The sequence below is a fragment of the Chironomus tepperi genome, unplaced genomic scaffold (assembly GCF_022539635.2).
Source record: "Chironomus tepperi strain 1889 unplaced genomic scaffold, CSIRO-AGI_Ctep_v1 contig_450, whole genome shotgun sequence".
Lineage (NCBI taxonomy): Eukaryota > Metazoa > Arthropoda > Insecta > Diptera > Chironomidae > Chironomus > Chironomus tepperi.
This window is the reverse complement of record NW_027226572.1, coordinates 222,339-247,838: the sequence shown is the minus strand read 5'-3', so window position 1 is coordinate 247,838 and position 25,500 is coordinate 222,339. Positions and strand designations below refer to the sequence as shown.

Below are 25,500 nucleotides of genomic sequence, written 5' to 3'. Positions count from 1 at the left end.
GTAAATAAAAGAGAAGTAAAAATATTTAAAATGTTATTCATAATGAGTCATGGCAAAAGAATTGCGTACACTGACTTGGTTATTTCGTAAAAACAGACAAGACAACAATTATTTAACTAAATTATATTTTGTTCCAATACACAGTTGAATGGATGAAGTTAGATAATTAATTTTAAAATGAGAACAATATTATGAAATTGTGCAAAAAGTCACAGAGACAAAGAGACGTGGTAAATGGAATTTGCATGCTTGATGAGGAAATTTACTTAAGTAAATGTGCAGAAACTGTCGTTTGGTTGTCAAATTAGGTTAATGAATTATGGATATTGTGGATATTTCTAAGAATTTTAGAGATTTTTGTATGTTTTGCGTGATTTTTTGATGATTTTTTGGTGATTTGCAGATTTTTTAGTGAATTAGAGTTTATTTTACTCTTGTAAAGTCTATTGAGCATTGCAGAAGCTGAACACTTACTTACTTTATTAGTTTTGAGTAGCTAAACTACCAAATAAGTCTAATAATTAAGGTAAAGCACACTTTTGCGTTTAAATTCTTTGAAATTTCAATTTGCACTGAAATTTATGTAAACAAAACAACGGGGTATGCAACTATGCACAATCCTTAAAATTCAAATTTAAATTGACCGTTAAAATCATATTTCATGATAAATAATGTCAAAGATCAAAATCTTAAAAAAATCTAAACTCAAATCAGAGTTCCAAGAAATCAAAAAGTCAGATTACTACATAACCTTGATCATCACTGCGGTTCAGCATAAAATTTGACCTAAAATCATCTCCCCTACAGACCTTAAAAATTTCCATTTTTATTGTTATTCTCTTCATAATCTTCTAGGTCAATACAAAAGTTCAATCATCAAAAAATTATCGCATCACGAGTATGAAATTCACAGAAAAAAAAAACATAAATATCCAATTAAACTAATTCATATTCAATTTAAGAGGGATTAGCATACATAAAGTATTATTAATAATTCTCTTTCATCCATAAAAATTTTGTGTATAATGATGAAGTGCAAATATAATTAATTGTTAAATGCTTCGCTTCACAGTAAATGATGATGATTTCTTCACTGCGCATCACTATGAGGCATTTACATCAGGGGTGGGCAACCTTTTATTTTGCGCCGCTTTTCTTGGTGGTCGGCATACCTTGGTGGTATACGTCGACCGAAACCGTACACAGTATATGGTTCTTGGCATTTTCAGACAGTTTTTGTGACACTCAGTGTGTCCATGTGTGTTGTGTCACACTTGTGTTTCCCTGTGTGCCGTGCCACACTTGTGTTTTCTTGTGTGCCGTGCCACACTTGTGTTTCCCTGTATGCCCTACCACACTTGTGTTTCCCTGTGTGCCGTGCCACACTAGAGTTTCTCAGTACGTCGCGTCACTCTAAAGTATTCCCATGCGTCGCGCCACATTAGTGTTTTCCCTGTATGTCGCGCCACATTACTGTTTTCCTTGTAAATCGCGCCTCACTAGTGTTTTCCTATGTGTCGCAACACACTGGTAATTCACACAAAAATGTTTGTAAATGCCAAAAACCGTATATCATGTACGGTTTCAATCGAGGTTAAGCATCAAGATGTCTCTCAACACACAGGTTGCCCACCACTGTCTATCCATACAAAATAGATTGACCCCAATTCTAACAAAACAACAGAAATGATTATTATGATTGGAAATAAAAATTTAAATTTTCCGAATGATTTTAAATTAAAGCTTTATTTTTTAATAAGCAGGTTTATAGCAGATGAGAAAATGTTTTGTTCATAATTGCCATTAAATCAATTTTGTTTTTATTTCTCTTATTTTTCCGAATTGTAATTGGCATTTTTTTTATGATTATTCTACCCCAGCAGCTAAACATATAATTTGAACTTGTTTGGCTTCACAAAAATTGCACAGATTTTCTGTGTTTTTGAGTTTATTAAATTTTTACAAATAAATAAAAAAATGTATGAAATTATATCCAATTATAGTTTTGCGATTGTAAAGTAAATAAAATAGAGATAATTCTTCTCTTTATTTTTCGTGAATGTTTCATCATCGTTGCGAAAAATGAGAGTATGAAGTAATAAGAAGCATGTGTTCATGACGCATTTAATTGGGTAAATTATGAGGAAACAGCAGATAGGAATCTTGTTGGTTGTAATTTAAATGACAAGTCGGTAGATGAAGTAATTTTGATTTAGATTAAGTTGTGGTTTGGAAGCTCCCGAGCGACACAACTGAAAAAGACTCTGTCACAGATCAAACAGCAGTGTGACTAGAAACAGCGAAATAGCTGGGATCGAACTTGGGTCGCTTGGGTCGGTAGGCCGACACTCTAACCACTACGCCATTGCTGCTTTTTCTACTGTTTTTAAAGATGACATCAGTATGGTTTTATACTTTGTTTCAATCGATTTCATACTTTAACTCAAATTCTAGAACATACCCGAAAGTTCTAGTCGGTTAATTGAATCATCGAAGTAAACAAATGCGGCATCAAGTCAGAGTCTCGAGGTAGACCAAAGAGCTCATGGGATTGCTGTGTGAGCGACAATCCAAAAGTGCTGAGAATTAGAAACTGGCAGAAGTTATATAAAGACAGATCCAGTTTTCGACGAATGCGGCAATGGACCCCCTTGCGTCTTCGTCAAGGAATTAAGTAAGTAAGTCAGAGTCTGGTCGAATTTTTGATCGATTGACCAATTTGTGCTATTTGGGATGCAAGTTACACAAATATCAAGATTATAATAACTAGAAGTTCTATTGATATTTAAGGATCTCAGTGCCTTCAGCTCATTTCAGGGCTATATACACCTGAAACCGAGGAATCGTAACTTAAGGATTTAAAATTAAATCTCAAAAATTATTGGCACTTCTCACACTTCGCTTTTTATGTCAATTTTTCATGCATCTAGCTTCATAATTAACCTCACTTTCCATAAAAAAATCTCACTCTAAAGTGCTATAAACCAGCAAAAATCTCGCAAAATCCAAATCACAAAGTCATTAGGGAACGAATGTTATTACTCAACATATTTTATTATCAAGCATATGCACTCTCGTTGTCGTCGTCTATTCATTTTTAACCTCACTCAACAAACAACTTATAAACTTCATTCCACAGCAGCAACAAATTACCCTCATTTCCATAATTCCCAACTTCATAATTCGAATTAAATTGCATACAGCAAGTTAAAATATGTAACGAGAATTTTTTTCAGCATTAACCCACAAAAAACTTAGTTTTTCCTTTGATTTCGTCGCATTTTATGGCAAGTAAATTTGTAGTTGGGTGCTTACTGCTATTCAAGAACCGTATCGCATTTTATGTATGTATACAACTTTCTTATCTGCTTTAACAGACAGTAAAAACTCAAAAAAAGTCTTTTGTTCCTATTCTTGTTAAGTTTTTTTTTCGTTTTGCACATTCGTAAGATGCAGAGTTGGTGTTGTGAAGGGTTAATGTTGTAAGTGCTGCAGCACTGAAAGGAGATCTTGTCCAGAACTGAGTTGTTTAGGGTTCGGCCACAGGCTTGCATTTCCTAATTTTAGGATACTCAGGCTTGCAGCTCTAAGCTGCCCCTTTAAGTTCGTCTGAAGCTGCAGAACCTGCGTTTTTTGTCTGCAGGACAGCAAATTTGAAAGAATCTAGTGCTGTCTAAACATTTTTTGTGTTATGTCACACGATGCATGTTGTATATTTTACGTACGCAAGTTGCATGCAGTTCATGGCTTTACAGTGTCACATTAATGTGTCGCACCACAACTTGGTTGTAAGCCACGATCAAAACTGCACACTGCGAAACGCAAAATGCGATTCATAAAATTTCAGTGCCCTAATAATGTGCTGCAGCTCACAGTTTTGACAGCACTTGCCTAAGACATGGAAAATGCCAGAAAAGTAAACTTTTTGATGATTTTTGTCTTACGATAATTTACAATAGGTGATTCTAAGATACAGAGTAACATATCAGCGCCACACTGGTGTACCGCAGCTCACAGTTTTGACAGCACTGGCCTAGGACATAGAAAGTGTCAGAAAAGTACAACTTTTGATGGCTTTTATCTTGAGATGATTTAAAATGAGTGAATCAAAGCTACAGATTAGTCATCTAACCCTGACTCAACTCTAACGCACTCAGTTCATATGTCATGCGGTTCATGACATTTCAGCGTCACACTAGTGTGTCGCGTGACATGAAAAATTCCATAAAATGGAATCATAATAAGTGATTCTAAGCTATCGAATAGCCTTATCTAGCAAAAGCTACATGCCGTACCGAGTTTCTAACTTCCACCCAACCCTGGCATCCAGCCATAAAGAAAACTTTTATGCTACGATAAAAATGTTGAAAATGAACATTTTTTTTAAGGTATTCATTGCTGTTGTCGTTTCATTATATTTATTTAGAGTCTCTTCTGATGGAGGCAGAGCTCATATAAAATAAAAAAAAATGGAAAAAAAGATAAATGAGAATTTCTTTTACTTACTCTATAAAGCTGTTCCTTTTACTCGAATGTAATTGCAATCATTGTTCGAATGTTGTTAAACATTTGTGCGCCGTTGATACTTATTTTCCACGCTTTTCCCTTTTTTCTCGGAGTTAAATATTCAATGTATTGCTACACCGTACAGCAGTACACAATAATCTGAAATGGAAACAGAAAAGAAAATAAGAAGTAAGTAAAAAAATTGCAATTTTGCTTTCATTATCTATGCTATGCTATATATATATTAAATTTATAAAGACAACGGCAATAAACATACAGATAGGAGCAACAACAACAACAACGGTGGCAGCAGCTGAATGAACTGATAGTGAATTGCAATTTCAATTGATGGTAAAAGAATGCAAAAGGAAATTGCTTTGAAAATAAAAAGAAAACAAAGTCGAATGCAACGAAAATGAGATGAAATGGAATTTTCAAGTTGATGGAATTCCTTTTCTTTTTTCAATGATGATTTGGATGATTGAGAACGCTGTACTTTTTATTTGGAGCAAATAATGCAAAATCGATGGTAAATTGATTGATTTTCTTTTAGTTTTCAAAGTCGGTAATTTGAAAAATTTAAATTTTTTTTTCGTGGAATTTTTAAAGTAAATGTAGGGCTTTGGATATCGTGGAGTGGATTTTGAGGTTATGGAGCTAATGTAAATGAGGCTGTAAATGCAATAGTAAGGTTAATTAGGAGATTGAAGAGCTCGTGAATGATCTAATAACACTTGGTCAAGGAAACTGTCGATAGAGACAGTATTGCAGTTGGTATTGGAATTTGGCAGACGGATGCCAGCAATGGAGTCAGCTTGGGGTGCCATCTGAAGGAGACTATGGATCACAATTGATATGTCCGACCAGCAAAGTAAGTAAGTGAAATTAAATAATTAACAAACATCAGAAATGTACAAAATTTAGTTAAACGATCACAGTCGAGGGTTCAATTCTCAATTGACTTGTAATTGGAATTCAGCAGATTAGATTCGTTCCTATCTGGACCCTCTCTCCTGAGTAATAAAAAATCAAAAAAATTCCCCATCAATTCATTAAAAATTTGCATCAATTTCCTTCAAATCAGTTCTCTTAATGCTCAATTAATCAACTATAATGTCCATTTGATTACTATAGTTTACTCAATCAGCCATAATAAAATCACAACATTACCATTTTCTTAAATTATCCGATAGCAAGCAGAAAAACTTTCTCGAAAGCAATTTTCATCTTTGCCATTTTTTTGCAATTCCCTTATTTCAATTTGTGCACAACAACAACAACAAAAAAAGAGATGTTTGTAAGTAATTCATAGAAAATAATCGTCTACCTTCTATGCTTCCAATTATCTAGCTATCTCTCACAATGGTGAGTCTACAGTAGCGTGCAAAAGTTTGAAAACACCTTAATTTTTTCAGTTTTTTGGCTATATCTTTTACAATAACGTCTAATATTAACTGAAATTTTTACTAAGTATGCTTCTTAATTAGTTAAATAAATAAAATAACAAAACTTAAACTTTAACTGTAATGGTTTTCAAAAATTCAAATTTTATTAAAATCACTGCCGTGCAAAAGTTTGAAAACAGTATAATTTTTTTCAAAAATTAGTAAAAAAAAGACAAAATTGTCATTTTTGTGTATTAATTGTGCTTAATTATAAGAGATAGTTTAGTTTTTGATATATTAGAAGTGAGAAAAATATGGGAATGACAAAGGAATTGTCAGAAGTTATAAAAAAGTTGGTGATAAAAGCTGTTCAGGATAAAATTCCTTATCGAAAGATTTTTGAGCTCTATAACATCTCAAAACCAGGAATTAGTCTGCTTTACAAGAGATTTCGGCAAGGGAATACACTTGAGAACAATCCACGTTCAGGAAGACCAAGTATAATGAGTGAGAAGTCTGAAAGAATGTTTGTAAGATACGGCAAGAACGATCCTCTAAAATCTGCAGTCCAATTAAATCAAATGATGAGCAAATATCATAGAGTAAATTGCAGTGTTGACACCATTAAACGTCGCCTACGTAAGAATAATTTATTGGGAAGACGTCCAGTTAAGAAACCACTCATATCCGTTAAGAACCGTAAAGCCAGAATTCAATTTGCGAAGGAACACTTAAACTGGACTTCAAAAGAATGGTCGAAAGTTCTTTTTAGTGATGAATTGAAATGTATGTTATTTGGCTCTGATAGTGTGAAGTTTGTGCGACGTCCAGCAGGTACTCGTTTTGATTCTAAATACCAACTTCCAACTGTAAAACATGGTTGAAGTAACGTGATGATTTGGGGCTGCTTTAGCCGTGATTGTATTGGTCCTATTCACCGCATAGAAGGCATAATGGATCAGCAGGTATATTTGGACATTATGAAGGACGTGATGTTACCTCATGCGAAGGATAAAATGACTCGTGGCTGGATATACCAGCAAGACAATGACCCAAAGCATCTGTAAAACAGTTCTTTACAATGAAAAAAGTCAGATTACTCGATTGGCCTTCACAAAGTCCTGACTTTAATCCAATTGAGCATTTGTGGGAGCAGACTAATTCCTGGTTTTGAGATGTTATAGAGCTCAGAAATCTTTCGATAAGGAATTTTATCCTGAACAGCTTTTATCACCAACTTTTTTATAACTTCTGACGATTCCTTTGTCATTCCCATATTTTTCTCACTTCTAATATATCAAAAACTAAACTATCTCTTATAATTAAGCACAATTAATACACAAAAATGACAATTTTGTCTTTTTTTTTACTAATTTTTTGAAAAAAATTATACTGTTTTCAAACTTTTGCACGGCAGTGATTTTAATAAAATTTGAATTTTTGAAAACCATTACAGTTAAAGTTTAAGTTTTGTTATTTTATTTATTTAACTAATTAAGAAGCATAATTAGTAAAAATTTCAGTTAATATTAGACGTTATTGTAAAAGATATAGCCAAAAAACTGAAAAAAATTAAGGTGTTTTCAAACTTTTGCACGCTACTGTATATTCAGACAAACGCTTTGAATTAATCGCATTTTATGCTTGATATTCGTATTGAATTAGTGAAACTTTGCAGACAAAACAAAAATAAAAGAAAATAAAGGCAGACATAAGAGATATATGGGAAATGTTTAAGACTTCTTTTTTGGATTTTGCAGGCAAAAATTTCATGCGAAATTAAAGTTCATTCATGGCTTTTTTTGTTGATTTATTATTATGATTTTTCTTGACTGCTTTTTGTTAAGCTTTTGTGCGAATGGAATTAGAAATCCTTGGCGGATTATGTTGTGTGCTAAAATATGTTATGGATGACTTGTTATGGGATTTGTTGTGGTTTTTTTTGGTAATGTCGTTGTTCATGACTCATGGGCGATGTCAGTTGAATTTTTGGACTTTGTTTTAGTTTGTGATGATATGTTTTATGACAAGAAAGTCTAGTGGGAATCTTAGAGAGCTTTAAGGCTTCGTTTTGTGGACAATCTTTAGCTAAGTTTGAAATTGTTGAGAATTTTGTCGAAGATTTCGCTAAATTTTTAAAGATTATCTTAAAAAAGCAACCTTTAAGCTTGTTAAATTGGCCAGAATGGCACAAATGAAAGAGACTTAGTCATGAATTTGGTAAGGTTCTGTCATGGACCCATGAGGTTGCCTAATGGTTGTCACATAAAGACGGATTCTACGTGTCGTCGCCGAGTTTACTCCTTTAGCTACAAGGAAATTAACATAAAAAGAAGAGTCAACATAAAGTTCTTGCAGATTCGAGACTTGGAGTTGATTTCGAACTCAGTGTGGCTCCCAAATTGAGCTTTGTATCATTCAGATTAATGTGATCGTGAACGAGCCATTAAGAAGTCATTACGCAGCCTTTTGCTAAAACAGACACCGCGTGGGACTCGAACCCATGTCCAACAGACACCGCGTGAGACTTGAAACCATGTCCAACAGACACCGGGTGGATTCGAACCCATGTTCTCTAAATTGCATATCAAGTGCTCTTACCAACTGAGCTAACGAGGATTAGAAAATAGTAAAGCATAATGATCACTTAAACCTTCTCCTCTATAGAATGCTCATTGCACAGTCTTCTGGGCCAAGACACATGAATCCACAATTTGAGAGTCATTTTAAGTAAGGAAATCATATCGAATCCTAATGCACATCAAAACTTGAAAATCAAACACATTCCTTCAAATATTTTGTGCTTCTCGGGATTTATTCAGTCAATTTCCTAAATCCAATTAAACATCCATGTCCATAATTAATTCAATCATCAAAAAACAATTCCGAATTCGTCATTTCCCACCCAGACATAAACACAGTCAGTTTATAATCAATTTAAATTTTTCATGTTTTTTTGATCAAACAATTTCCGATGAAAGTAGCAACAAACGTGTTTCTTTAATGATTTCACTCAAATTAAAAAAATAGTTGATTAGATCTCCGAGATTATTTAATTTTCTACAATTTTAACATCGATCAATGTGAAAGGTATGAGGTACAACAAATTGATTTTATGTCTGATTGATAAAGTCAACGTGACATACGTTGCAAAACAATTATCGACATACATGCCTGATGTAAGATGTTAACAAAAAAATTAATTTATTTAAAAGGTTTGGATGTTGTGGTTTTGGGAATTTTGGTAGAGATGACATTGTGGGTTGAGGGTATGGAGCGCATATTTGAGGAGTTTGGGGTTTTGAGAGGTTTTTGGAGGTTTTGGGGACTGATCTGGATATATTAGAGATGTTAAGTCTTGATTAAGTCATTTTGAGAAGATCTCAAGCATTACAAAAGTTGGAAAACACAAAAAGTACCAAGTGACCAAAAAATGATCAAAATCAATCAAAATGTGATTTATCAGTTCCATTTCCTTGACAAGCACCTTAATATGAATTTTATAGAATAAATTCAAGCTAAGCTCCATGTCGACTCGAATTTTGTATGGAAAAGTCGACTCTAGTCTACTAGATTCCATACAAAATCCAAGTCGACTTCGAGCTCTGTAATCAAGATTCTCAGTTCCCCAACCACAGCAAACCAATCATCTGTCACAACCATCAACCTCATTGCTTTCCTCTATCTCCAGACAAAATCACTTTCCATTAAAATAACACTGCACAGTGGCAATTTAAGTAATTTATATTTGAAAAAGTTGATGCCCTGCTTGGGGGTCTTTGCGATCAAATCAACAATGACTCTCTAGAGTCTAGAGCAGTGGTGGGCAACCTGTGTGGCGCGGTATGAGTTCGAAGTCAACTCGGATTTTGTATGGAACGTGAACTTCAGTCGACTCTGCTTGGTGGACTCGACACACTAAAAAATGCTAAGAACCGTATGTCGTGTAAGGTTTTGGTTGAAGCTTACCACTAAGGTGGACCGAAAATAAAAGGTTGTCCACCACTGCACCAAACTCAATGTGAAAATTCGCTAAAAATGTTACAAAACAAATCGCAAAAAAATTATTTTTTAAAAAACAATAAAATAATTGAAAAATTAAAGTTTAAGGCTAAATATGTACAATATCCAAGTCTATAATTACCAAACATTTGAAAATGAAATTACTAAAAATTTAAATATCATCTTCATTATTATTGAATTAAACTTTCATCTCTTTTATTTCCCATAAAAAACATACAAAATCTATTCCAATTCCATCTACGATACATAAAAACGTCTTCATACTCATTTTCACATTCAAGAAGCTCTAGATGAACTTGAAAATAAGAAAAATATGAAATAAATGAGATGAGTAAGCAGATGAAATATGAAGATATATAAAAAATTGAAAGTGAAGCTATTTGCACTTCGATATCGCAATAAATGAAGACAATTGTGAATGTTTAACAATCGAACGGTTTGAGATGCAATGGAGTGATTGAGAGTTGTGTAGATGTAGTTGTGTATGAGTGATGGAAGCGCTGTTTGGTTTATGAGAGTTATTATATTGTTTTTAGAGGATGAATTGTGGAGCAGAATTGGAGATTGATTGAGATGCAGGCAACCCGAATACATAACTAGGAGGGTCACCCTCCGGAGACACAACCAAGGGAGTAACCCTTCGGATACATAATCAGGAGGGTCACCCTCCGGATACATAACCAGGAGGGTCATCATGCGGAAACATAACCGCAAGTTGAGGATCATCCTGTTTCCACCTGGTTACGCCTCTGGATCTGTTCAATCCAAGATCACTTAAATCAGCGTTGCCAGATAGGTTCCTTTGAAATGATGCACAGTATTCGCATAGTAGCTTTTGTCTTTATCTAAACCAGAGTTGTCCAAACTTTTTTTGCGTCACTGCACTCATTGGTCGTAAGTCACGACCGAAATTGCACAAGACATATGGTTCATGATATTTACATGGTGCCGCGACACACAGTTTGGACAACACTGATCACCTTGGTTCTTAGATCTAGTAAGACAAACGAACGAACGTATAAACCAGTGTTGTCGTAACTGTATGTGGTGGCACAGTTTAAATGCCATGAACCATTTGTCGTGTGCAGTTACGGTCAAAGCTTACCTCTAGAATGTCCCGATAAGCAGAGAAGTTTGGATAATACTGATATAGACAGAAATGCATCAAATAGATCAAACACAAAGACAGATCGGTAGTCAGACACTCAAATGAACAGTCATTTAGCCAGACATCCAAATGAACAGACATCTAGTCAGACTATGTTAATCAGATCCCAAATTACGCTAAAAATTTAAATAAATTACTTCCATAATTGCGATGAAATCTTCTCTCATTTAAAAACTAAATTAAAATGATAAATTGCTCAATGAATGTGAAAAAATTATTCAAAAAATCTCACTACCGAGCATAAATTTGTGCCTTAATGACGACGTAATTTTTTTTATGAGGAAGAGGAACAAACTTTTTTTTCCATCAAATTACGATGCACAATTACATTAATGTGTTTGAAATGAAAACATTCCCACCGGATGATCACTCATGGAGGTGTCTCGTGATTAATTAATACCAACTTCATATCTAATAGGAAATAGTAGTGTCGCATTAGTCGGCAATCAACGTCAGTGTCTAATTCCTTCATAAAACTTTCTTCTCTTTTCATCTTCTTCCGTATATCCATTTTGTGAGGCATCTTTTAATGACTGATTTATTGACTATTTATGCAATAGCAGCAATACAGCATGCTGACTAGTGATTTTTTTCTTGTGATTGAAGGGTTTCTTTTATAAAATTGAAGTAATTAATGGATGTTCATTAAGTTTACATAAATGCTGATAGTTGGAAATGGATTTTTATTCAGGAAATGGATGGTATAGCAATGAGGAAAGATTGCAAAGTGAGAATAGAGATGATCATGCTAATGGGGTTAGAGATGTTAGTCATTCTTCACGTGATTTTTGTCGAGAATGCTCTATTTTCAGAGTTCGAAAGTCGACTCGGTAGCTGTGTATGGTAGCTGTGCCGACTTGACTCAGCTTCAGACAAAATTCGAGTCGACTTCAAGATCTGCTCTATGTTAGATCAGCCTCTGGTAGGAAGAGACCAGCCTCCAGTAGAAAGCGACCTGATTTTGGTAGGAAGAAAGCAGCTTCTGATAGGAATCAAACCTTCACCCAACTCCTCATCCAGATTCTACTCATTTCTGACACCATACCACGTTGCAATGATGCATTTTGGGTATTTTCAAAAGTTGAGGATTGATTGGGATTTGAACCCATGTTCGATCTGCTATTTTTAGTCACTTGTTCTCATTCGTTGCTATCCTAGTTAGACCAAATCCTTACTTTTGTAGACTCAGCAAATATTCCTTTTAAACATAAATAAACGTAACCAGATCGACTCATTACAAACCACGATACCCAACCTCATCCAAATAACAACAATAGAACTTCTATAAGCCACCAACTCCCAATATTCCTCAATTTCCCAACTCCATATCTTCATCTATACACACTTTAATCTTAACTATTGCAGAGCATTCAATAAACATATGATTGACATGCAAATGAAGCCTCACTGTTGATTCTAATCTAAAAGAAATTCGTCTATAACCATAAAATTCCCTTGACTCTACCCCACCCAGTACACCTACGTACATATTACATTTTCAGAACATTAAAGACATACTTAAAGCACAGAAAAAAGTGTTGAAAAAAATTGTATTTAAATTCACATAGACAGCTTGTTGTCAAGATGATTTGAGGTGTGTTTTCTGTCTGTATTTGATATGCTTTTCATGTAATGTAAAATATTTCCTATTCAATCAATCATTTTTTTTATGCTGAACATTGCATTTCATTTGGTTTGGTTTTGAGGAAACATTTGGTTTTTTGGGGTTGATTTTTATGGTTTAAGAAATTGTTTTGTTGATGAGGAGTATTGTAAAGGATTAGTTGCCCCGGAGTATTTTGCAAGTGATAGGTAGCGATTGATATTCTTAGCCTTAAGTTGCCCTGGGGTAATTGACTAGTGATAGACATCATTATAGAATTATAATCAACTCTGAACACGATGTGGTTCCTAAATGGAGCATAAAGCCGCCCCGGGGCAATCAGCAAGCGGTACCTAGTGGTAGACATACTTAGTCTTGAGTTGCCCGGAGTAATCGATTAGCGATGGACATTCTTACAAAATTTTAATGAAACCCAAACTCAGTGGAGCTTTCAAATGATGCTTTTAGTCGCCCCGGGGTAATTCGCGAGCCAACGATAGATGTTCTAAGTCTTGTATTGCCCCTGGGTAATTGACTAGCGATAGAAATCATTAGAGTGTTTTAATGAATTCTGAAATTCTTGTGTCTTCTTAAGAGAGTATTAAATCGCCCCGGGGTAGTTGACTAGTGGTAGCTAGCGATAGATATTCTTTATTTTGAGTTGCCCCAGGCTAATTCTAAATGAAGCTTTGAGTCGCCCCGGGGTAATTGGCAAACAGTAGTCAGGTATAGATTTACTTAGTCTTGAGATACCCCGGGGTAATTGGCTAACGCTAGACATTCGAACAGAGCTTTAATGAACGCTGAACTTCGTGTAGCTTTCAAATGATTCTTTGAGTTGCCCCGGGGTAATTGGCAAGTAGAAGTTAGCTTCATTGACCTTACAGAGATGTTCATAAGCTACAAGTGATTAATGATTAATTCAATACCAAAGACTCCCAGAACATCCAATAAAGAGCAGAGAAAAAATGAGAACAAGCCAAAATTATAAGTAAGTAGCAGCACATATCAAGAAATGTAACTAATAACAGCAATTCGTAAAAGATTCCATTTAAAATGAGAGAAAAAAATTACATTTCACTAAACGTATCGCGTACACAATTTTGTCTTGTTCATGTCTTGTTAGTTTTTAGTTTGTTAATACCATAGCGTACGCAGCACAGTCAGAAGAAGTAAAAAAGCGAGTGTAATAAGAAGGTAAATAGCGAGAGCGAGTGAAGAAAACATAATGAAGGTATGAATAATTTATGTCATGTCTCAAGATGGAAGTTTATTCATCAAAATTGAAAATGACACGCTTGTATATAATTTTCATGACAGAGACTGAGAACAGCGATTTTTGTAGAGCGATTTACTCAATTCTCTAACATCATCATTATTTAATGCATTTATCGTCCATTTATCGGGTTAAAACGTGTATGCATTGATATATCCATCTATGGATAATGTGACCTAAATATCGTTGGGCATATTAGGACAGAATAAACTTTCGATTTTTCATTATTTATTTTCTTCTTCTTATTTAGCTCGCGATGTTGATTTTCTTTGAATTTCTTCTATTTTTATTTGGGAGTTGTACGGTAATGATGTCTAGTCATGATGTCTAGTCTAGGAGATTGATGAGGTGCGATCACACGGAAGCCCAAAGAACCTATTGAAAGACGCAGTCGATAGAGATTGTAATGCACTGGGCATCGGTAATTAACAAGATGTAGCCTGCAATAGAACCAACTTCAGACGCAAACTTAGAGAGGCCATGGATCACAATTGATCTGGACAGGCAGCGAAATAGGTAAGCAGAGTTGCAACACAGACACCTGATGACAGGCAAAAACCGTACAATTTCTTGATAATTTGTAAGGTTTTTCTTACAAAACCATACAAATTATCAAGAATTTGTACAGTTTTTGCCTGTTTTGCAACTCTGTAGGTAAGTATATGAGAGGGGAAGCAAACGGGGATGGGCAACCCAAATGATAAAGTTTGTCAGTTGTCAATTGAGTTGTCCGTCCCGGGGAATGAGGGGTCTGAAGCTCTTTAATGTTCCACATTAGAATTTTAACTGAATCTCCGACTGGCATAGGTATCAATATATGCTATAATTTTAGGTACGGTCACAAAAGTCGTCAAAGAGCCATCGACAGGTTTCAAAGTTCTGTGAAAATTACAAAATTCTAAAAACCGTTATAACGTTATTTCCAAAATAACGATAATTTTTGTCATGATTGCATTTAGCCATGACTTTAGAACATTTATTCTGTAAATACAGACCAGGTAAGTTCATTATCAATTTATTCGACATCACCTCCAAATTCCCCACTTTAAAAACTTTTTTCATTTTCATTTCTTTCTCACTCTTATTTACTTAATAGCGAAAAATTAATGAATATTTTTTGATGAAGAACAATTGGAAATTGTTGGAAGAAAGAGAAACACATAAAGATAACATAAATGTGAGAAAATAGACCTTTGACTTTATTTTTTCTTCTTAGCTTTCTCGAAATTTAACAGCCAGATGAAAATGCTCGTTGGTTTTCAACAAGTTTGTTTTGAGGAAAAAATAACATAAAAAGTGAATCTTGTTCGCGCCAAATTTACGTCTAGAAACAATTAAGTGATGAATTTCTTTTTTGTTATAATTTCATCTCTTGTCGTCACTATAAAGTTTTGTGGATTGTTTTCTTTTTGGATGGTAATTTGAGGTCATTTTGTGTGTTTTGAGGTGTAATTGATGCTTGTGTTGATGGCTTGGACTGCCCAACATACTCTAAGTACTGATTTGTTCTTAAAAATTTGAAATCTGTAGTTGTTCTAGTATAGAACCCGATCGGCACATATTGAAATGTTGCCACCGCGGCGACGAGGTGGCAGTATACTTAAAGCCAAGTGGCTGCTACTTATCAAGGTATCAATAAGTCATTTAACAACTGTTCCATCTAGAGCAGTTGTGGGAAACATGTGAGACTTGGCTTACTAGCAACTTCTGTCGACGCCAGGGTTGGATTGACGGTTCTGACTAACGTTGCAGAGGACAGAAGCCGACATTGGGCACTAGCCGGGAAGGACAACGGTCGCGTCACACTAGCAGCTTCAACCTTAGCTTACCACCAATTTGTGCAGCGGCGCAAAAATGGTTGCCTTCCACGGATGTGGAGAATTCTAGCCACGCTCTTGAGTATAAGCTTCACAAGCTAATCTAATAAAAAAAAGACAACAACACATGCAATAACATCATCAGTCTTGATAATCAGCTCCCAAATCCCATATCAGCTCATACAGTTTGCATACAACCTTAACGACGGCATATCCATCTAACCTCAAAGTACAATTTCACTCTTTAGATCAGTGTTGTCTAAACTATGTGACGCGGCACACCAGTATGGTTTTGATTGACGCTTACCAAATTGTGCCATGACGCAAATAAGTTAGCACAGCACTGCTCTTGATAAACAAAAAATCCCATGAAAATTGAATCCCAAAGGCGTTTACATCATACTAATGATATTGTTAGAACAATTTCGTGTAGGCATACTCATGAATTATAAACAATAATTTTTGCAAAAAAATTTCATTTCCAGTTCTTGAGTATTGTTTAGACTACGGTAATGATATTGATACTTTCCAACTGTATAACAATAAAAAATCTTTTTGTTTTCTGCTGAATAATGGCTGAATTCTCGCATAAAATTCGCACAAAATGATAAATTAAGTATAAAAATGTTCACTTTTGATGACATATTTGGTATGCTTAATGCTTTATATGTTGAATCATTTCATTACGCATAGTTTTATGACCCGGTTTTTATGGTCGTGCGTTAGAACTTTCAAAAGTTACTGTAAATTTTTTTATGTCGGTATTTTATTGCCTTTTTTTGGGTTTTATTGAAGAATTTAGGAATTGTTGTGGATTTTTTAAAGGCAGTAAAATTTGACAAATTTGATGTTTAGATGAGCGGCGGTGTTGCTTGCATGCAGATGGGTTGAAATTGAGATGTAAAGAAGTTTTTGCATGATAATTGAAAATTTGGAGAGGTTTTGTATTATTCTTTATGTTTTGACCCGATCAGCACAAAGGTAGTTGTTAATACATTTGCTTATATCCCGAGAAGTACAAATGAGAAGGTTCCGTCAAGGACACATTAACCCGAGAGGCATAAAGCGGATTAATAAGGTGATAAGCTGGGACTATTCAACATCAGGAAATCCTTGAGTCTTGACTTTAGAGCAGTATCGTAGCAGCTTAACCCTTAACCCAGTTAACTCTACTCCGACAAGCAGCATTCTTATGAGTATGCTTTAAAATTGGGCCTGCTCAATTATATTGAATAATTTTGAATGAGAGTGCTCATAAGTAGCCTCAAGTTAGTGTCTGTTAGTGCTGCTACATTGTGCTACTCGGGACAGATCATCAAGAAGTCAAATAAGAAGAACTTTGATTTTTTAATCCAATAAATCAGCATAAAAACCACAAAAAGTATTTTTCTGCAGTCAATCAAATCTCAAATTTCACATTTGATCAATCAACTCTCAAATAACAGCTTTGACTCTGCGGTTTTGTCTTCGAACATTTTATTTTGAGCGACATTTTTATTGTCGATAGCTTTTTCTAAATTTGTAAAACAAATCCTGACCAAAATAAGACAGCATAGTCAATAAATTCGTGGCTTTTCACCAAAAATTTATCGACATTTTTTTCAATTAAAAATCTTTCACCGTCTAATAAATCTCACCACTCATAAATGCGCTTGTTCACGGGTCGGACTTCAAAATCTCATGAAGAAAACGAAGACCGACTCTCGAATTTGCCGCTACATAAATTTGTGATTGACTAAAAAGAAATTTTTCTTGGTTTTCTTCTTTGATTAATTTCATGGTTATTTAATTTGTAAGAACGATTTTCCGACAGTGCCGACGAACAATAAAGTCGTCAAGCTTAACAATTAAGAGCCAACATATGATGCCGCATAATTAAGCCATGCAATCAGATCAAAAATTTTCTCACAGTTAATTTTAATAAAAAATCCTTTCATAATTTATTTCCTAGTGACAATGACTTACACCATACATGATAACTCAGTTAGCACAGCATGAATAGCTATGGGTAAAATTTGTAAACAACTCATGTATCAAATGTCTATGAACAATTAAACCAACGCAGCGTAAATTAATAGCAATAGTACACAAAACACATTACGATTATTGAGTCAAAGTGAACAGGCTTCGATGGGCTGGACGTGTCATTAGAAGTCCTGTAGAAGCTTTATTAAATAAGGAAGATGGTAAAAGAATTCGTGGACGACCAAAGAACGCTTGAAAGGAAGCTGACGATGTAGACAGTATTGTACATGGTATTGGTAATTGGCAGACAGTAGCCAGCGATAAAATCAGCTTTTAGCGCCTACTGAGGAAGGCCATAGATCATTATTGATCTTTATGGCCAGCGAAGTATGTAAGGATCACACAAATAATAATGAAGGCGCAGGCATGAAACTCTACAGCAGTGACGGGTAATCTTCTATTTTCCAAGGAACACCTTAGTGGCAATCCTCGACCGAAACCACACCCGATATACGGTTTATGGCATTTTGGTGATGATCAGGTTATCAACAACTGTTCTATAGGCTCCGTAGTCCCTCTATTATTGACACAAAAAAGAAGACTTCTTCATCTGATATCCATATGCCTCTCAAAAATTGACGACATCCATTTGATGTTAATTAGAGGTTAAGCAGAGGCTTTAAAGCTCCGTCGCGTACTCATCATCACATATGTTGCTCGGTAATTCCATTCAATTGGAAGTAATAACATTTTTTATTTGGCGAACGATAATAAAAGAAGTGGAATTGAATGCCGCAAGGTGTGAGAAATGAAGACCTTTTTGCAAATATTGAAAAAAAAAATATTAATTAAGATATCAAATTATGTCCACCCACGACACGTGTAAATCGCGTTTCTTTCTTTTTTTGCTGTTTATTATTATTTTTTCTAGTCCGTTAATAAGGCTAATGCTCTTTCGGAATTTTTATTGGTGGATGGAAATGTGTGTTTTAGATTTGATTCAGGGTTGTTGGAGAGTGATTAAGAGGTTTAGCAGTTGTTTCGCACTATGGCTATGAATTGTCATAATTAAGACTATTTGAGTGTTTGTTATTCGGCATCTCTAATATTAGAGGCCGAGACATAGGACAAAACAGAACTTGACAGAACTGGAACTAGACATTAACTAAATTATGTTGTTAATTAGAATTCAAATCAAAAGACAATCAACGACCATTTAAAATTTGAAATGTAACAGAAGTTCAAAATTCAAAGAGAAGTTCAAAGTTTGAACTTCGGGACATTTTTGGCGCAAACTAACTAAAAAGAAGCATTTTTGGAAGAAAAATTCAATTAAATTTGAAAATTAAAAGTTAAAACATCTAAAGGAAAAGAAAGTCAAACTTAAAAGACAACTAGGTAAGGATAAAATGAGTATGATGAAGATATAATTAGGTAAAGTTCTAACTACGGTTTAAATTGAAAAAAATAAGATTGAAAAGACTCAAATCATGTTAAAAACAACAGATAGGTTTGCCATTGGCTATATTTGTCGACTGTATTCCCAATTGGTATTGACAATTAGCAAGTGGTAAGCCAGCGATAAGACCAGTTTCAGGCGACATCTGAGTAGGGCCATGAATCACAATTTTTCAGTGATTTATACGCACACAGAAGCGGAGTCATTGTGTACTTTAGAGTCCAAACCATTCAATTATTCATCAATAACAACTCTGAATGAAAATGAAGATATTTAATGAGAATTATAGACGAGTGTCTTATAATAAAAAGAAAAGTGAATCTTCTTTGTGCCTCATCTTCTTTATTATTGTATTTTTGGATATCATTTCAAAAAAGAAAAAGTAAAAAAGAAATTTCCCACGCGCAAAATATTTACGAAAAAAAAGAGTCGAGCTATAATTTATATCTGACTTGTTATTTTCGCTTCAAATTGCATGCAAGAACTTGAAATGATTTTTTTATATTTAGATTTTTTACAGGAAGAGAATGTTTTCCCCACTGACACGATTTCATTTCCATTTTGGATGAAATTATGGATTTTAAATTTAAATGCAAAGTGGAAATTATTTTTGGGTTTTTGGTATGAAAATACATGGAAATCTGAACAATTGGACACTGATACGATGCACTCAGTGCTTCATATTATACTCTAATTAGAATAATTAAATTTCACATTCAGACGTCAAACCATTTTAATGAATAATGTGATGGGGGGTCTTCGGTTTGAATAATTGGGTTGTTTTATGAAAGTTCTGTTGAATTTTGGTTCAAAATACCCAAAGTTCCTGACAAACTGCGACAGTTGACTAGATCAGTGATGGACAGCATTTGGGACAAGATTTAGGAGCTAATTTACTAATATTTAATTGTTTTTGAACAGTTTTTGACCAATCTTTTGATTATTTCCCTTAGTTTCACGCCCTTGCTAGCGACTTTATTGTGTTTAGGGTGTTCAATCCCGGCATTACTTTTATACAACTCCGGAGTCAATTCTGAATTTTATGCAACCTATGGAATTTGGGAATCAAAACTCAAAACAAAGAAAACCACAAAATACGAAATTATTCAAACCGAGGACCCCCTCCTCCCCTGCATGCAATTTTTAATGAGGGCTCTATGAACCGCACATTGATGTTAAAAGGATGAATGCGAAAAATAAAAAGTTCTGAAACCATCATCAGACAGTTCCACAATAGAATTAAATATAAAGCATCAAGTCCTCGACAGTAGGTATTATTTTGCGTTTTAATTTAACAAAGTAAACAAGCAGAAAGAAAAAGTTTGTGGGAAAAATTCATTTTTTTGTTTCCCTCTCGTGCTCGTCGACAGATAAACAAATGAAATTAACAAACAATTGAAATAATAAGTTTTCTATTATCAATTCCATTCTGAAGAGCTGTATGTGGTGTAATTTATGTTTGTGGAATGATATTATGATAATTCTTAACATAAAAAAACTAAATACGTTAATTAGTGATTAAAATCAAAAGCTACACGAAATTTCACGGCACACAAAATTTTTCCCATCGTGCTCATCGTCGTGAAACGAAAAATTGAGTTATTAAGATTGAAAATTGTAGGGTATAGGCGCATTTTTCACTGAATAATTAAGTTATTTTAAATGTAAATTAGATTATAGACTAGATTTTAGATAGGAGTAAGCATAAGCTATTGACTGAATGGAACATGCTAAGATGTTGCTCTTCTCTTGGTCGAGTAAAAGAGGTTTGCCAAAGACTCGATTTCGACAAATTTTCGAGACTCGGACCAAGACTGAACCTACAAAGAAATTTTTCAAAACCTTGATCTCGATAAATCACGAGATCGAGACTGGAAAGTCTTGGTATCGGTCTCAAGAACCAACATAATATTCATAAAACAACGACCCGAAATCTACCCTAGTTCTGTATAGCCAGCTTGACTCGACTGTATATAAATCTCCCTACTCCTTACTTCGAGCTCAAGTGCCGTCTGCTTAACTGAAATGCAATTAGGTAGTTAAACAACTATCGCTAGGTTCTAATGAAACTGTCTCCTCGATAGCTGTTCAGACAACAATCAGTTGATAACAACTAAATGTTATTAGTAAATTGCAGAAATGTGAAAAATACTAGAAAATAACTTGACAAGTAAGCACATTACACTTATTCAATAATAACTCTTCCGAAGCTGCAAATTCGATTCTCAAAATCAATCTAGTGGCAATTCGAAGCATATCCTAGATTTCACTCACTTTCTACATCATAGTAACCTTTCACCCAAACCGCACCAATTTCCTCAACTCTTGCGTCCAAAATCTCAGCTAAAAAACCAACAAAAGAATAGACCCATGAAATTAAATCCATAGGAGATAGAAGAATTCATCCAATTTATTATTTGTTAGCTTGTTGATTAATTAATTTTGACTTTAAATATAGCTCAATGTCCCAACTTTTTTTTGTGTCTCCATCCACGCCTTTAAACAAACAGCCACAAAACTTGACATTGTAAGAAAATGAAGAAAATTATTTTATTTAATTTGAGATTTGTTTGAAAAGCTGCTCAGCTTGGATGTCGTGTCAATTTGTCAGATTTTTCTTCTACATCCTCCAGTCGGATGAACTCTGTTGGATGATTACGAATTAGTATTTTTTTACGACTCGTAGCATTGCTGATTAAAGAGAAAATTTATGTAGAATCATTGCAAGCACCTTTGATCTTGTTGCGTAAAGCATGTCTGAAAAGTTTAATGTGTAGGTGAAAAATGATTGGGATGCAAAGTTAATTAAAAGTGACATAAATTTTACTGTTAATGATGCTGTCAATTATTTGATGTTGTGCATGAGACATTGAAAATTAATATTCGAAAATTTTCATATTAAGGCTGATATTAAGGTTAATTATGAAAATTATCGAATAGCAATTATGGAAAACACTTGAGTGCTTTATTTTAGTAATCATGAAGTTATTGCTTTTTGATGAGATTGGCTTATTTTCATAAATATAGCAATTTATTGTTCTAAATTTAATAACGGTTAAATTGATTTTGAATATTTCAGAATGAGTTGTGTTCCTCAATGTAGTTGTTTACCCTTTGCAATTTAGTTTTGTTTACATTTCTTCAAGAAAAATACTTTAATTTAATTATTAGACTTAAATACCAACAGAATAGCTATTCAATCGTTGCTAGACGAAGCTTCAACATCATCACAGCTACATAATCGTTACTAGAGAAACCATCAACAGCTTCACATTCATTTAAAACCAAATACAATAATATTTAAGCTCTTAAATTTTTATTTCATCAACAAAACATTGATAATCCATCTCAAAGCATCAATATTTGGCTTTCATCATTCCATCAAGACTGCGAATAACGCTAATTCAAGATCCACCTAGCCAACTGTCAAAACAGATATTCAGAAAAGAATTCCTTTTAATTTTATGAGATATAAAAGAATGTGAAAAATGGAATAAATATCCAGAGTTGAGAATTGTTTGGCGGCAATGAGCAAAAGCCTGTTGAATATCAGTCATAGTCAACTGCTGCGGTTCGACCTGCCAACGGAGATTGGCCAGCAGTAACATGCAGGTTTCAAGGGCCCAGCTGGCAGACCGAAGATTGTAGAAGACGAAAATTGGTCACCAACTCTACAACCTTCTCTATTTCTGATGCTATAAAGTATTTTATTGAATTTAAAATGAGAATTTTAACATTTTTGGTTGTTCCTTAACATCCTTTTAACTGACAACCAAGAAGAAAACAATAAAGGTTGACAAACTCATTGTTTTCATCTTCTTCTGTTATCACACATCACCATAACATAATTGCCTCATTTGCATCGTAAAACAGTTGAGTTTTAAAAAAAGAGAGTCGCGAGACCAGTTTTTTTGTTGTTGTATTCTTCACCAGCATCATTTATTTTCCTGTTCATTTCATATTCAAAAGTTGCCTTTAATTGAGATTCTTTCATTATGTTTTAAATATTCATCTTTAGGATCATTTTTAGTTATTCATTTTTCTCGCGTGTGTATGTAACCGTACAGAAATATTTATACGCTCACAATGATGGAATAAAAAGGTTCTGCTTATGAATCATTAATAGAGATGAAAGAGCAGGTAGTGAAGATGCTGTCGAATGAATAAATAAAACGCAATTTTGAGCACTGTTTTTATGGTCGTTTTGAACTTATGAGAGGATTTTTATTGGACATTTGACATTGAAGGTTGATTGTTCGACATTTTAACGGTTTTTTGGGATTTGAAAGGTCGAGGATTTTTCAATGTCAACAGTTTTTCGACATGAAAGTGAATTTTTGTTTGTTTTATTGGATTCTACTGGAATCAACAGGATTTAAAGGCAATAAGCAGTCGTGTCATATGGTAAACACCTTAAATAACATCAACAGATGCAATTCAGGTATAAATTTCATAAAATTCAGTCTCAATCGACCAAAAATGATTACTCAATCAAGAATCATACCAAAAATCAAGCTAAACAAATTAATGAGTATCTTCAGAAACGAGAAGAAGAATGAATGGAGGAAGAGAAAAGAAAAGTAACACATTTGTACGTATAGAATGTACCTGTTTTTTTGTGATTCCAATTTTCAAAAGATATTTCTGTACAGCATCAATAATCACGTTGTTGTGTGTTGAAATTGACTTGATTTTTTCTTCCAAAAAGTCCAAATAATCAGACATTTGGCGAAAAAAAAAGAATGGAACAGATGAGGAGAGAAGAGGAAGCGAAAAGAAAAGACGCGCTATTTTGAACTGATATTAATGAATTTAATGGCACCATACATGGAACTTTAACACATTTTGGTAAGTGGAACAATGTAAATCACCGCAAATGGCAGTGGTTTTGTGGGCTTTTTTTAAATCGACCAACATAATAATGCAATACACAACAGAACAGAAGACAAAAGGTGATGATTATTGATATAAATTTTGTGGTTAGTTCTGTTAAGCTGTACACATGAGGTCAAGTGCAGGTTAAGTCCGGGAAACGCCTGTCTTTTAATTTGTAATGTCTGAATTTGCACGTTTAACGCGTCAATCAGAAGCTACGACAAACAAAAGAAGAATCAATAATTTCAGCCAGAGCATTGAATTAGGCAATAAATTATAACTGTTCATTTACATCTCTGCGAATAATTCTGCGTTTGTCCGAGATGAAAGAGAAGGCATTTGAGCAAGACACGAAGCAGAATAGAAATAATGTTTAATGAACCTGTACCAAAGAGAAGAAAAAAATCAAGCAGCCACAAACCATGGAAAGGAAACAAATTTATACTGCGCAAAAATAGTTGTTCGTCCGGCCAGCATGATCATGCATTAGATTGTTGCACTGGAATTTCAAGAAATAAGCAGCATAATGAGGTCTGAATGAATGGAGCAAAAACCTGTGGTAAATGTATGCAAAAGAGCATTATTAATGGATTTATGCAATGTTACGACACGTTTTTAAAAATTCTCATTTCTTGTAGCTGCCGCTAATGTTGTTTTGTGTCTCGATGATCTTCGTGATCATTAATCATATCTTTTTTGACTTTTCCTTTATGCTGCTTTTATTTTTCGGGAAAATTATCATTTTGAAGAACCTGGAGATGAATGAACGTACGTCGACAATTTTGTATGGCATGTGAGCTACAGAGCTGTTGTTTTAACCTCGATTATCATTATTTTTCATTCAGCCACACACACAGCATGTCGAATAGATCTCATACTAGGCTCATCTAATGAGATTTACGAAAATTATGACTTTCTTGAGATTTCTTTTCCCTTTAAATCAGGGGTGGACAACCTTTGGTCGTGGAACACCATGATGGTATGCGTCGACCGAAACCATACAATGCGTAGGGTTTTTGACAATTCTTAACATTTTTGTTGTGCCTCAGCAAATAGGTTTCCCACCACTGTCTTAAATAATAAGAATGATGACAAAATAATCACTGCCTTTCTGTGTCGTAAACAATTCTTGCTCCAAATTTTCACTGTGTACATTCTTTTGATGTCGAAAATGAAGTAAACAAATGCGTTTAATCTTCAATATAAAGCTGAACGCTATATAGAAAGCGTAGAGAATGAAATAAAAAAAAATTTAACGGATTTTTCGCTTTTTAATGAAAATTTTTACAGCAACAACAAAAGAACTTGCCTCCTACTTACTATGATTTCGGCAATCAGTTGATTTTCCAATCTCAATCTTGAATTTTCCACTTATTTAATCCATAAAAATTAGAATTCATCATTTCTTTTGAGAGAAAATCTC

At 34.2% G+C, this 25,500-nt stretch overlaps 1 protein-coding gene across 1 annotated transcript in view; it reads right to left on the bottom strand.

The window, feature by feature from the left end:
- kmr (kramer) overlaps positions 1-25,500 on the bottom strand; it is a 157,408-nt gene that overhangs the window by 115,422 nt on the left and 16,486 nt on the right. The window contains exon 2 of the mRNA XM_070650910.1: positions 4,507-4,665. The gene's annotated coding sequence lies outside the window, so the exon portion shown is untranslated. The remainder of the gene's footprint in view (positions 1-4,506; positions 4,666-25,500) is intronic.